Raw genomic sequence first — 11,296 nt, 5'->3', positions numbered from 1 at the left:
CACCCTTCAGTTTTAATGACAACTTGTTCTTTTACTTGCACATGTGACAGGGATGGACGAGTGCTCCCTTTTAGCCCACGCAGGTGGAATTAAATCTGAGGGCATCTGTTAAAAGCATCCAGTTTCTTTTTATACTTTTGCAACCATTTACTAAATATGCTTTCATTTCTTCTGGTTTGCTATTAGACTGAATATAATAATTTCATATGCCTTGTTGTAGTTAGTGTGTGTAGATAATTCAAACATTTTTGCTTTTTTAAAACTTCCATTATATAGTTATTCCACTTAATGACTTTGAAAAGATTCTTTCTCCAGAGAGAGAGAGTCAAACTGGAATTAATTATTTTTTAATCACTTTTTTGGGACAGCATGTTCTGCTTTGTGGTTCTCCTCCCCAATCACATAAGCTAGATTTACTTGAGAAATCATAGGGGGCTCTGTTCAGGCAGTTACTTGTTTGATTCCCCCAGAGGCACTGGCTCTTTGATCTTCTACTAGTGTAACTCCTCTGATCTTTTATTCTGTAAGGTGTTTGCGTCTCTGTATGATGGATGTTTCACTGACCCAAGTAAATGGAAGAAAATTTTCTCTAGCCTTTAAATGTATTGCTTTCCTTGTTCTTTCAAAAAACATACTTTTCTTGAGTAAGAACATTTAGAGGCATCTGGCATCAAATCAACAGAATTGTGGCCTTTAATGGAATTTGAGGCACTGTGAAGTGGTTTGATTGGTAAGAATCCATTTTTGTCTCTTTCTCCTTGACTGTGCCCCCGCTTACACAATAACAAAAACAACTCTTCTCCTCCTCCTATTTTTTGAAACAAGAGTATCTGATTTCATTGAATTCTGTACTTTTTTATTTTACTTTTTTGAAATAAAAAAGTTCTTAAAAGGTTTTTATTGTCACTTTCATTTTCTTCCTTGAAGGGGAGGAAAAACTCTCAACTGTGTACAGAGTAAATTAAATTACGAGAAAAATAACCTATGGAGTTAAACAAGATGAACTGAGGTTTTGGAACAAATCTAAGAATTGCCTTGATGTTGTAGATAGTTTAATCCATGATTCAGAGATATATTAGTCACTTTGATAGACTGTTGATTTGACTAATTACCCCGAAGGCTGACTGGCTGACTGAATTGCTCAAGTCAGCTAGTAATTTTGATCAAATCAGCGAGTAATTATGGTTTTGTGCAAGCAACAAATATAGAATACTGATTATGTTAGACTAAAGAAGATGTCATTGTGATATAATCATATAAAATATTTAATTCAAGCACCATAGCGTTCTTTTTATTTTTTCTTACTCTAAGGTTTACATTCTCAGAACAAATAATAGAAAAGGTTGTGGCAACTTTTTGGAGAGAATAATTTTATTCTCTCAATAAACAATGCATAAATGTGAACGATTCTCTGGTGCTAAGGTAAATACTCTTATATTTTAAGTGTACTTTAATTATAATATGCATATTTTGGGAGCCTTCAGAACTAAATATGGTCAGATTTTTAAAGCTGAAAGTTCTCTTTACATTTCTCATAGAAAGAAGCTAGAAAGGAGCAACTTATATGGGAAAGCTGGAAGTTACTGCTGCTAATTTCCTTACCAGTTCATTCTATAATTATTAATATTAGTATGATCAGGTCCACTAAAATCCAGATGCTTGTATTTGTTTGGTTTCTATTCTGTCATCATCCTTTCCCTCACTTTTGAAAATTCTTTCTACAGAGGATGATGTTTATTATTGAATTCTAATTAGCAGTGTTTGTATGCTATATTTGTGGGTTTTCAAAACATTTTAGAAACACAGACATGTTTACTTAATGGAAAAATCTGTCTTTAATTTTACTTGAGTTGTTGGATGGCTTACCTGTATTACATTCCTTTTCTATGAAAGCAGGAAATATAATTTACTTGGAACTCTGTGTAGATTTCAGTGTATAATTAGTAACGTTTGTGAAGCCCCTCCAGGGTTCTCCAGTTTTGTGTAGTCATTTCATTTATTGTATATGTTCTTGGCATTATCTGCCACTTAAAACCAGAGATTGAAAGGGAGAGGTGGAGAGAGGGAGGACAATCACTTACAAGGTTAGGATAATTTTGAGTTTATTCTTCAGGAATTATAGATGTATACCTGCTCTTTCCACCAGCCTCTCATAGTGTGGGTGTCTCTCTGTGCTGAAAGTAGTTCTTGCATTTGAAGACATACATTATTTTTTGAACAACCTGACCCCAAATGCCTACTGCATTGTTGGATATTCAGCTGATTCTCCAACTTAATGAGAAAAAAAAATGTGTTGGTTTCCAACAGATGCCTTACTAAGGGATGTTTGGTGGTAATTTTTGGTATTTTAATATTTTGCCATATTCAGTAACATCAGAACCTAGTCCTCAGATATTGCAATTTCACTCTAATAGTATTGAGTCAGATAATCAATTTTTGGTAATTCCCTAATGCAGAAAATGGAAGTGAATTATTGTGAATAAATGTGTTAATAACATATAAAATTATTTTTACAAAAAAGGAACTATCTAGGTTCCTCTTTTGCTACCTAGTTGCTCTTCACAACTCCTTTGATTTTAGAAGTCAATTAACTCCAAAGTGCAGGATGCTTTCAAGGGGGAAGTAGGGACCTTGTCTATTCTTGCTCATTGTTTTCTACCTGAAGCACCAACTCTAGGGAGAAGTAGTGCCAAATGCAAAATCTATCTGAAGCAAAACTTAATTTAGAATAGCCTTTGATTTTTCTTTTCTTGCTTTTACTTTCTCTTTTTTCTCCCTGTACAAAAGACATTGATATACACATGCTAATTTAGTGGAGAAGACTTTTAATTAAAGAAGCATAGTTAGCCTGAAACCATTCAAGTGTATGCCAGTCACTCTAGAGGCAAGTGTAGATGAATTGAAGCAGAATATGGGAGAGTTGTGATCTACCCACTTGCTTCTGGAGGCTTATGGATAAATTAATGCATTCTTCTCCATAGAGACAGCCTCTCTGCTTGGAGGGGTGGCGGCCATCTAGTCAATAAGCCATCTTTGCTGTGGCAGAGGAGTTGCTCAGTATAAGTTGTTTCAGCTTTTACTTTTATTTCTTGGAAGTACAGCATGGTAAGCCTAAATTCTGGACCTCCAAGCAGATATTAGAGCCTCCATTACCCTTTGCTAATTGAAGGTGACACGGGGCTTTTTCTATTGTAGGGTCTCTGAAAAGGCAACAGCTATTGCTTATTATTTACATCTGTATGCTGAACTAGACTTACACGTGTATGTGTGTGTGTGCTACAGTGTATGTTGCTCTAGGTACAAGGGAGAGACATTGAGAATGTACTCTTTGTTGAGTGAGATACAGTACTGCTTTATTCAGGGGTAAACAATCTCATCAAAATTTCACCAAATGATGCTTGGGACAAAACGAAAGCTTCAAAGCAGTTAGATCTGCCGTTAGTGAGTGCAATATTTTAAAGAGGAAGTTTAAGAAACTTGTTTACAGGTGCGTAACGATATTTAGTTTTCAGAATAAATCTTAATCTGAGAGAATAGGTTTTTTACGAGTAGAAGAACAATCTCATAAGAAAAGCCAATTTAAGAGTTGTGGTGTAGTCAGGCGCAGTGGCACATGCCTGTAATCCGAGCACTTTGGGAGGCTGAGGTGGAAAGATCACTAGAGCTTACGAGTTCGAGACCAGCTTGGCCAACATAGTGAAACCGTGTTGCTGCTAAACGTACAAAAATTAGCCAAGTGTGGTGGTGCACGCCTGTATTCCCAGCTACTCAGGAGGCTGAGGCATGAGAATCGCTTGAACCCAGGAGGTGGGAGTTGCAGTGAACCAAGATCGTGTCACTGTACTCCAGCCTGATGACAGGGCGAGACCCTGTCAAAAAAAAAGAAAAAAAAAAAAGAAAAAAAGTTGTGGTGAATAGTGGTCAAACTGCTCAAGTGAAGTTACAGTAAGCTGAATGCAGGAAGCTTTTCTGGATATGAGAAACTTTGTAGTGAGCTACATTTAGTTTGACCGATTTTGTTGTTCCTTAAAAAGAGGTCCTAGAAAAAATTGTTGAGAATCACTGAGGCTCCCTGAAAGGGTTTTGGGGAACCCCAGGGTCCCTCAGACCACATTTGGGGAACCACTGATCTAGACTGACAAAAACTTGGGCAGAAGATTAATTTTACAAATTCCTAGAGTTAGGAATCTCTTAGACTGAAGGTAAATTGCATACATTTAATTCACTGAGTATCGTGCAACAATAATATTAAGACAACCACTTAAAAAGTGCTTCTAAAAATAAGACTACAACTCTTCTGAATTATTTACATTTTCCTGATATGTTATTTTTGTATATATTTATTCCATTGGAAGTTAGCAAGTCTTCTAGGTACAGATGTAGTTGGTTTTCCTTTATGTGTTTTCTGTTAAATCTCTTTCAGACATTTGGTAGTCATTATGATGGAGTCAAATAGCATATTATATTAAGCTACTCTTTTATCCCTACTCATACCCATCAGGCTGTACTCATTTTGCAGGTACTTTCCTTTCATATTGAGACTCAGAAGAGTCTTCAAATCTGTTGTCATTGCTATGCTTATGATAGAGCAAGTACTTTTCCTTTTATTTAAGTTGTTCTTTTGCTTTTATTTTGTTAAATAAAAAATGTTTTTGCTAAGTAGTAGATAAATATGGTGCAAAATTCAAAAGTCAAAGAAGGTACAGTTTGAAAAGTGAGTCTCTCTCCTTCAGCTGTCCCCTAGCCCCCAGTGCCCTGTGCTGACTCAGCCACCTTAGAGTTCTTGTGTATCTTTTCAGAAATCTTCTATGCTTTTACAATCAGATGGGCTAATACATTGCTTTTCTTCTTACACAAATGGTGGCATACTGTATTTGCTGTTCTGTTTACATTTTGGCAACCTTCTCCTATCAGTACATTAAGAGCTGTGTCTTTTTTGTTAATTGTAACATAGTATTCCATTACACAGAAGTACCATCGTTTATATAACCAAACCAGTATTGATGGATATGTAGGGTCTTTTCAGTCATTTACCATTTAAACAATGCTGCAAGGTACTAGTGTAATTAGTAGCTATAGTTAGAGAGGTACTGGTGGCTAAGAGAATGTGTCTGGGTCTGACTTGATAGTCTGAGTCAGACTCCATGATATCTGTGTGACTTTCATGAGATGAGTTCTTTTTATTTCTGCTCTATTCATAGCAGAACTTTTTGTTATCACAGAAGTCACAAAATTCCACAACTACATCTTCAGTAATACCATTAGAATGTGAACTGACTATTAGCATGTTTTGGGACTCGATTCTCAATGGTTTTACCATGAATGCATCTTTAAAGTGGGTTTTAAACTTTTTTGAAGTGGGGCACCTCATGGACCCTTTTTAGAATTGGCTGAAAACTGCGGCTACCTCTCTTCAGAAAAATATGCCCACAGTTTATAAGATTCATGGATGTATATGGAATTTTACTGTTATTTCACTAATTACACTTAGTACTTTTATGTCATGTGTGGATGAAGAACCTTTTTGAAAGGATGTTTTTCATGTTTCAAAAGGTAAGCATCACATCATCTGGGTAACACTACAGGTTGCAAAGCTGCACATGTTCACATGAAGGGATTTAAAGCACTGGGTGGGGAACTAATTCGGATTGATAAAACTGTAGATACAGGTATTAGACTGAACAGCATCACTCGTCAAAGGTACCTACTTTTCCAGAGAACATGACCAAGACAAAAACTTACATTTCTTTTTTTTTTCCAGGAACATTTTTGGAAAGAACTTTATGAAGTGAGAGGGTTCTTCTTAGAAAGATTCAGAGCATCTACTTCAAGTCTCTCCTTTAAGTTCTACCCTATAGAAGTTGTCAGATCATTTTTTTCTGCATTTACCTTAGTCAACTTTTGGGGTTTTGTGGCAGAAATCTTAAACAAGGTGTTTTTTAGTAGCTTTCAACAAAATAGTGATGTAAAAGGATGGTTTATACTATCAAGAGTACAGTGATCAGTTGGGTTGTTGGGGAGACTTTCCCCAAGAATGATCCAATTTTTAGGTTCCAACAAATCACCCTACGTTTATAAGAAACTTTTCTGTTCAATCACCAATGAGCTGATGTCTCAATACTTGCTATCAATTTCAAAATACATAATTTTTACATTCTAAATCCTTTCCTGTAGGGGTTTAATTTCTTCTTTAAAAATTTTTTTTAAAGTTTTGATCTTTATCGAGGTATAATTGATCTACTTAGTTTCTTAAATAGCTTTAAAATTAAGTCCAAAAACAAATTTCAGATAGGAATTTGAATATTAATTTTAATTTTTCTTTTCACATTTATTCTGCTCATCAGTCAGTTGCATGGCACATGGGTATGACATAGTTGGTAGCCTGTTCTTGTGAAACTAAGGTGTAAAATGAGGTAGGATTGTTTCATGGGATTATTGAGTTTTAGGCATCTTGTTACTATTTTGAAGCATGTATTTTCCAAAGCTGGAAACCATTTGGAATGTGTGTATTGAGAGAATTTTCTTTGCGTGCATTTTGTGTGTTAACTGGTGACCTAGAAGCTGGTGGAATGAAATAAGATTCTGATTTACTGAAATGATGGACGTTGTACAGTGAATGAACTAGAGTTAAACTATGGCAAGTTGAGGGAGGGTTAAGCACAAGGTCCAGAAGAATAGGGGGCTATTAGATGCTTGCTTTATTTTTCACAGTCCAGCATTGCCCTGTGATATTGCGGTGAGAGAGAAAAGAGAACTGGGCCAGAAGATTAGAGCACAGGAGGATTTAGGTTTAATAGGATTTTATGAGCCTCCAAGAAGAGGTTGTCTGAGGTAGTTTGACCCAAAATGAAACACCCTCCTCAATACTGCTATTAGTTATAATTGAGGGCACAAGGTTCACCTCTCTTAAGGTGTTCCCAATATTTGATGAGTCTTCATCCTTAGATGGAATTTTATATGATAAGCACATTTACAGTAATAGACTTTTTATATATTTTTTATGTATTTAGTAGCAGCCAATTCAGGGCATTCCAAAGTACATTCTCAAACAATGAATTTTTCTATTGGCAGTTGCTCAGGAAATAAACAAACAAAACCTCAACCATGGAATTATATTTACTGTGGCTGCTTCCTGTGCTGTAAGTTCCTTAAGTGAAATATGCCTTAATGGTAAAAAAGAATACAGATAGAATCCCATCTGCAACTAGAATTCTTATGAAGATTTTTGTACAAAGGCCATCATCCTTCTTTAATGATTATCTGATTACCCCTCTCCAGTTGGTATAACAGTTGTGATAAAGTACATAAAATAATGACTCAAACTGTAAGAGACCTAAGAAATCTTACTTTAGTTCTAACTGCTTACCTAAGTGACATTCCAAAAGAAGAGTCCCATTTTTCACTCAAGGTTTCACAGCTGGTTAGAGCTAGAACTAGAGTTTTGGGAACCTACCTCCTAGCTCGAAGCTCAGATTCCCAGGTTGGGACTTTAAATTTTTAGACTTTCAGGCTTGGACTGAGTCAACAACTCTTAGCCATTATCCTTTGTTCCCTACTTTAAATCTACCTAAATTCTCTAGCCATTTCCACAAACCCATCAGAGTGATATCAGAAGGGATGAAGAAGGAGGGGTAGAAAGGGAGCCAGCTGTGCTTTCCATCAAGTATAAGGTAGTGGTTTTGGTTTGGAAACTCACCACGAAAGGCTTGGCTTTGCCTCCCTTTTATCTCTAGCACTCTCCTACCTGTGTTCTTGATCTCATCTTTCTTCTGCTCCTTTTGCTCCATCAAAATTCTTTTCCTTATATCTTCAAATTATGCATGTTCATTGGTTCATTCCCATTAGGCCTGCAAATATAATCACTTTTCCTTGAATAAAAATGTTCCTTTGGCTCTGTCTCCCCTTAAGGTGGCTATCCTATTTATTTCCCTTAAGAATTTTAAAAAATTCATCATTAGAGGATATTTATTTAAATAGATAAAAGAATTGAAGGATGGTATGAGATAATATTTAAATGCCAAAATATTTATAGTTTAAGTTTAGTCTGATAGTAAGAAAGGGATATATCAAAATATAGTTATTGATAGTTCAGGAAAAAATGCGATTTTGACATATTTTTAGCTTTTCTAATTATTGTAGCTTTCCAAAGAGTCTGAAGTTGGGTAAGATGTCTGGGAATGAAATTTTTACATTGGAAAAGAGATGTGATTTAGATGGCTAGAATCTGAGCTTTTATAATTATATATTTTATTATTCTGTAAGGTGGAAGCATATGTTTTGCTTTTTTCATAGTCAAATAAAAATATATATTTTTGAAAAACAGCAAATAAAATTCATACAATTCTTTGGCCAGTTATCCCTGTCTCTAACAATATTTAATAGAATTTTTCTTTCCTTATTGATGGAAAGTATTTTTATATATAATATTAATGAGATATAAATATGGCCACTCAATAATGTCTATAGTCAGTTCTGTCTTTGCAGTGTAGAATTTATGCTGAAATATCAAGCTGTTGTATATATATTTTGACATCTCATCTCTTTCTTGCCCATTCCCCCAACCAAAAAACTCAACCACACCACACACCTACAGGCACCCACTTTGAGTATTTTTTTTGTGTTGGTGGTTTTTTTGAAGAAAGATAAAAAAAAATCACTCCTTGGCATCTAAATGGTTTGTAGAGCTCTCTCTCAGGCATGAAACTTGAGTCAATGTGCATGTGTGACTTTACGGGAAGAACAGACTGCATGTGTGCCAAGAGTGGCAAGGTTTGCTTCAAACATTTTCGGCATCACGTAGCTTAGACTGAAGAGTGTAGAGGGAAAGAAAGGAGAAACGTCTGATGATGCCATATTCCTGACAGACTCACATTTAGTAACTGCAGCCCCTTTACCTACTTACCTTGGCTTTGTTCTGTCCTTTGTTCTTCTCTTGGGAGGTTTAGCTGTGATTTGAGAGTTTAATAAAAAGCTTAGAGTGGCTGCAAAAAAGAAAAAAAACACCAGTAACAGGAAAATGCAGTGTGTTGAACACCTTAGTGCTTGAGGAAATATGTCCTTATGCATCTCTCATAAATATGGAGCCATCTCTTTCTGTTTTATTAATGTATTGCCCTGGTGACATGCCAGTGTTTTAGTACTCTAATATGGAATAAGACAGAGAGAGAGAGAGAGAATGAAAATATCCAACTTTTTGTTGTTCTCTGGGTGTGCTAGGTAGTATTTTTCATTTGTAGGATCTTCTGGCATACTTGTTTCCTTCTCAAACTTAGCTTGTTTGACTTGCCTCATTCCTTCTTTCTCTCCCAAGTTTTCTTTATATTGTAGTTTCTTCATTCATGATACATTTTAATTCTTTAGGCATCTGTTTCAAAAGTATAGTTGGATAAGAATAAATGAAATGAGATGCACTTTTCTTAGAAATGTTGCAAGTTCCCTTAGAGAATAGGGCCAGCGATTATAGCCCTTAGAAAGGAGAATATAGTTTCCTAGAAAGAGCACTGGACTGGGAATACAGAGATTTATATTCTGTTTCTATCAAAATTAACTTGTGCTGGGCATGGTGGCCCATGCCTGTAATCCTAGCCCTTTGGGAAGCCAAAACGGGAGAATTGCTTGAGCTCAGGAGTTCGAGACCAGCCTGGGCAACATAGGGAGACCCTGTCTGTACAAAAAATGAAAAAAAATTGGACGGGTGTGGTGGCACATGCCTGTAGTCCCAGCTATTTAGGAGGCTGAGGTGGGAGGATTGCTTGTGCCCAGGAGTTCAAGGCTGCAGTGAGATATGATGGCTTCTACACTCCAGGCTGGGTGATGAATTGAGACTCTGTCTCTAATAAAACAACAACAACAGCAACCACCACCACCACCACCAACCACCACCACCAACAACAGCAAACTAACTAGTAAGCTCATAGCATTGGCTATTTGTCCCGTCTCTACTGCATTCTCGCCATTTCTGAGAAGATTGCATGTAAATTCCTTCTGAAAACTAACTTGAAGGATCTTAGCATATGTTTCTGTTTTTGACTTAGAAGCAATTGGCATGATGTATGTTCCTTTCATACCTCTGAAGAAGAATCTTTGAATTCTGGAGCTGGAATGACTTGAGTCTTGTAGTTTTTCGATCTCTGGGATAAATCAAAACTTTGATTTTCTTCATTATTATCACTATGTAACCTAAATAAAAGGCCTTGACATTTTCACAGAAATGTAATGTGTAGAATAATGAGGAAGTTGATTCAGAATCTTGTTTTATCTCTTATCATTTAAAACAAGGCTGTAAATGTAAATGTTTATAAGGGCTAGTGAGGTAACCTGAATGAGGTGAAGGTTCTGGCAGTAAGATCACAGGGAGTGGCAGGCACTGTGGGGACGGGAGAATGCATTCCCTGCATATATGGGGTAGCCACTCCTGATTTTTGAAACACTAGATCGACCCAATAGTAGCAAAGAGCCATGGTTGGCGGTGGACAATGTCCATTGAAAACAAGTTTGTATTATTTGGAATTTTAGTTTGGGGAATTCAATTTTAATAAAATAAAGCTATAGAAGAAACACACAGGCAGTTTTCCTTGAGTATATGATTTGTGTACTTCTTTTAACAGGCCGTCCTTTCTGTATACCTTAACTCTCCTCCATTCTTTTTCAAAAATGTTTCTTTCCTCAGAACTATGCTTGCAAGTGTTCTGTTCTTATGTCCTAAAAATTCTTTCTAAGACCTTGTCATGATGAATAGTTGCCCTCCTATTAACAGAAGTGCTCGTTTTAAATACTTCTTAACTATTTTCCAGTGTTTAATTCTATTCCCCACAAGGAACTTAACCCCTAAGTCTCCTCTGAAGCCTACTTTCTCCCATCTTACTGTTTACAGGGAGGAACAGCTGATTGGTGTTCTCCTTGTAATACCTTTCATATTACTCTGTTGAAAATGGCTACCCCCTGTTTTCTTTTGGCATTACGAGTCTACAAACTTTTATTACAGTTTTTGTTTTCCAGGGTTCTGGTAATTGTAATTACTTTTTTCTGAACTCTTCCCAATCTGTACACTAAAAAAATAGTATTTTCAATTATACCTAGTCCTTTTATGGGCTGATCAAACTGGTGAGACAATACCACTGTCTTACTGCTTTCGTCAGTGCCACACAAATGGATCATATTCACCATACACTCTATGACCTCAATTTCTTTTTTCCCCTACTTACTCTCTTGTAGTCAGGATTTCTTTGTATTTTTTTCCGTGTTTCACTTTTCATTTCTAAGTGTGCTGCCTTGCACTCACACCTAATAAACACTA

The 11,296-nt window shown here is 36.2% G+C and overlaps 1 protein-coding gene across 1 annotated transcript in view; it reads left to right on the top strand.

Annotated features, from left to right (window-relative positions):
• The window catches only part of FHIP1A (FHF complex subunit HOOK interacting protein 1A), a 263,721-nt gene that overhangs the window by 154,900 nt on the left and 97,525 nt on the right, over positions 1-11,296 (top strand). The window lies entirely within an intron of this gene.

Source organism: Macaca thibetana, chromosome 5, assembly GCF_024542745.1.
Source record: "Macaca thibetana thibetana isolate TM-01 chromosome 5, ASM2454274v1, whole genome shotgun sequence".
In the NCBI taxonomy this organism is placed as follows: Eukaryota; Metazoa; Chordata; class Mammalia; order Primates; family Cercopithecidae; genus Macaca; species Macaca thibetana.
The sequence above is the reverse complement of the archived record's forward strand: the minus strand, read 5'-3'. Positions and strand labels throughout refer to the sequence as shown.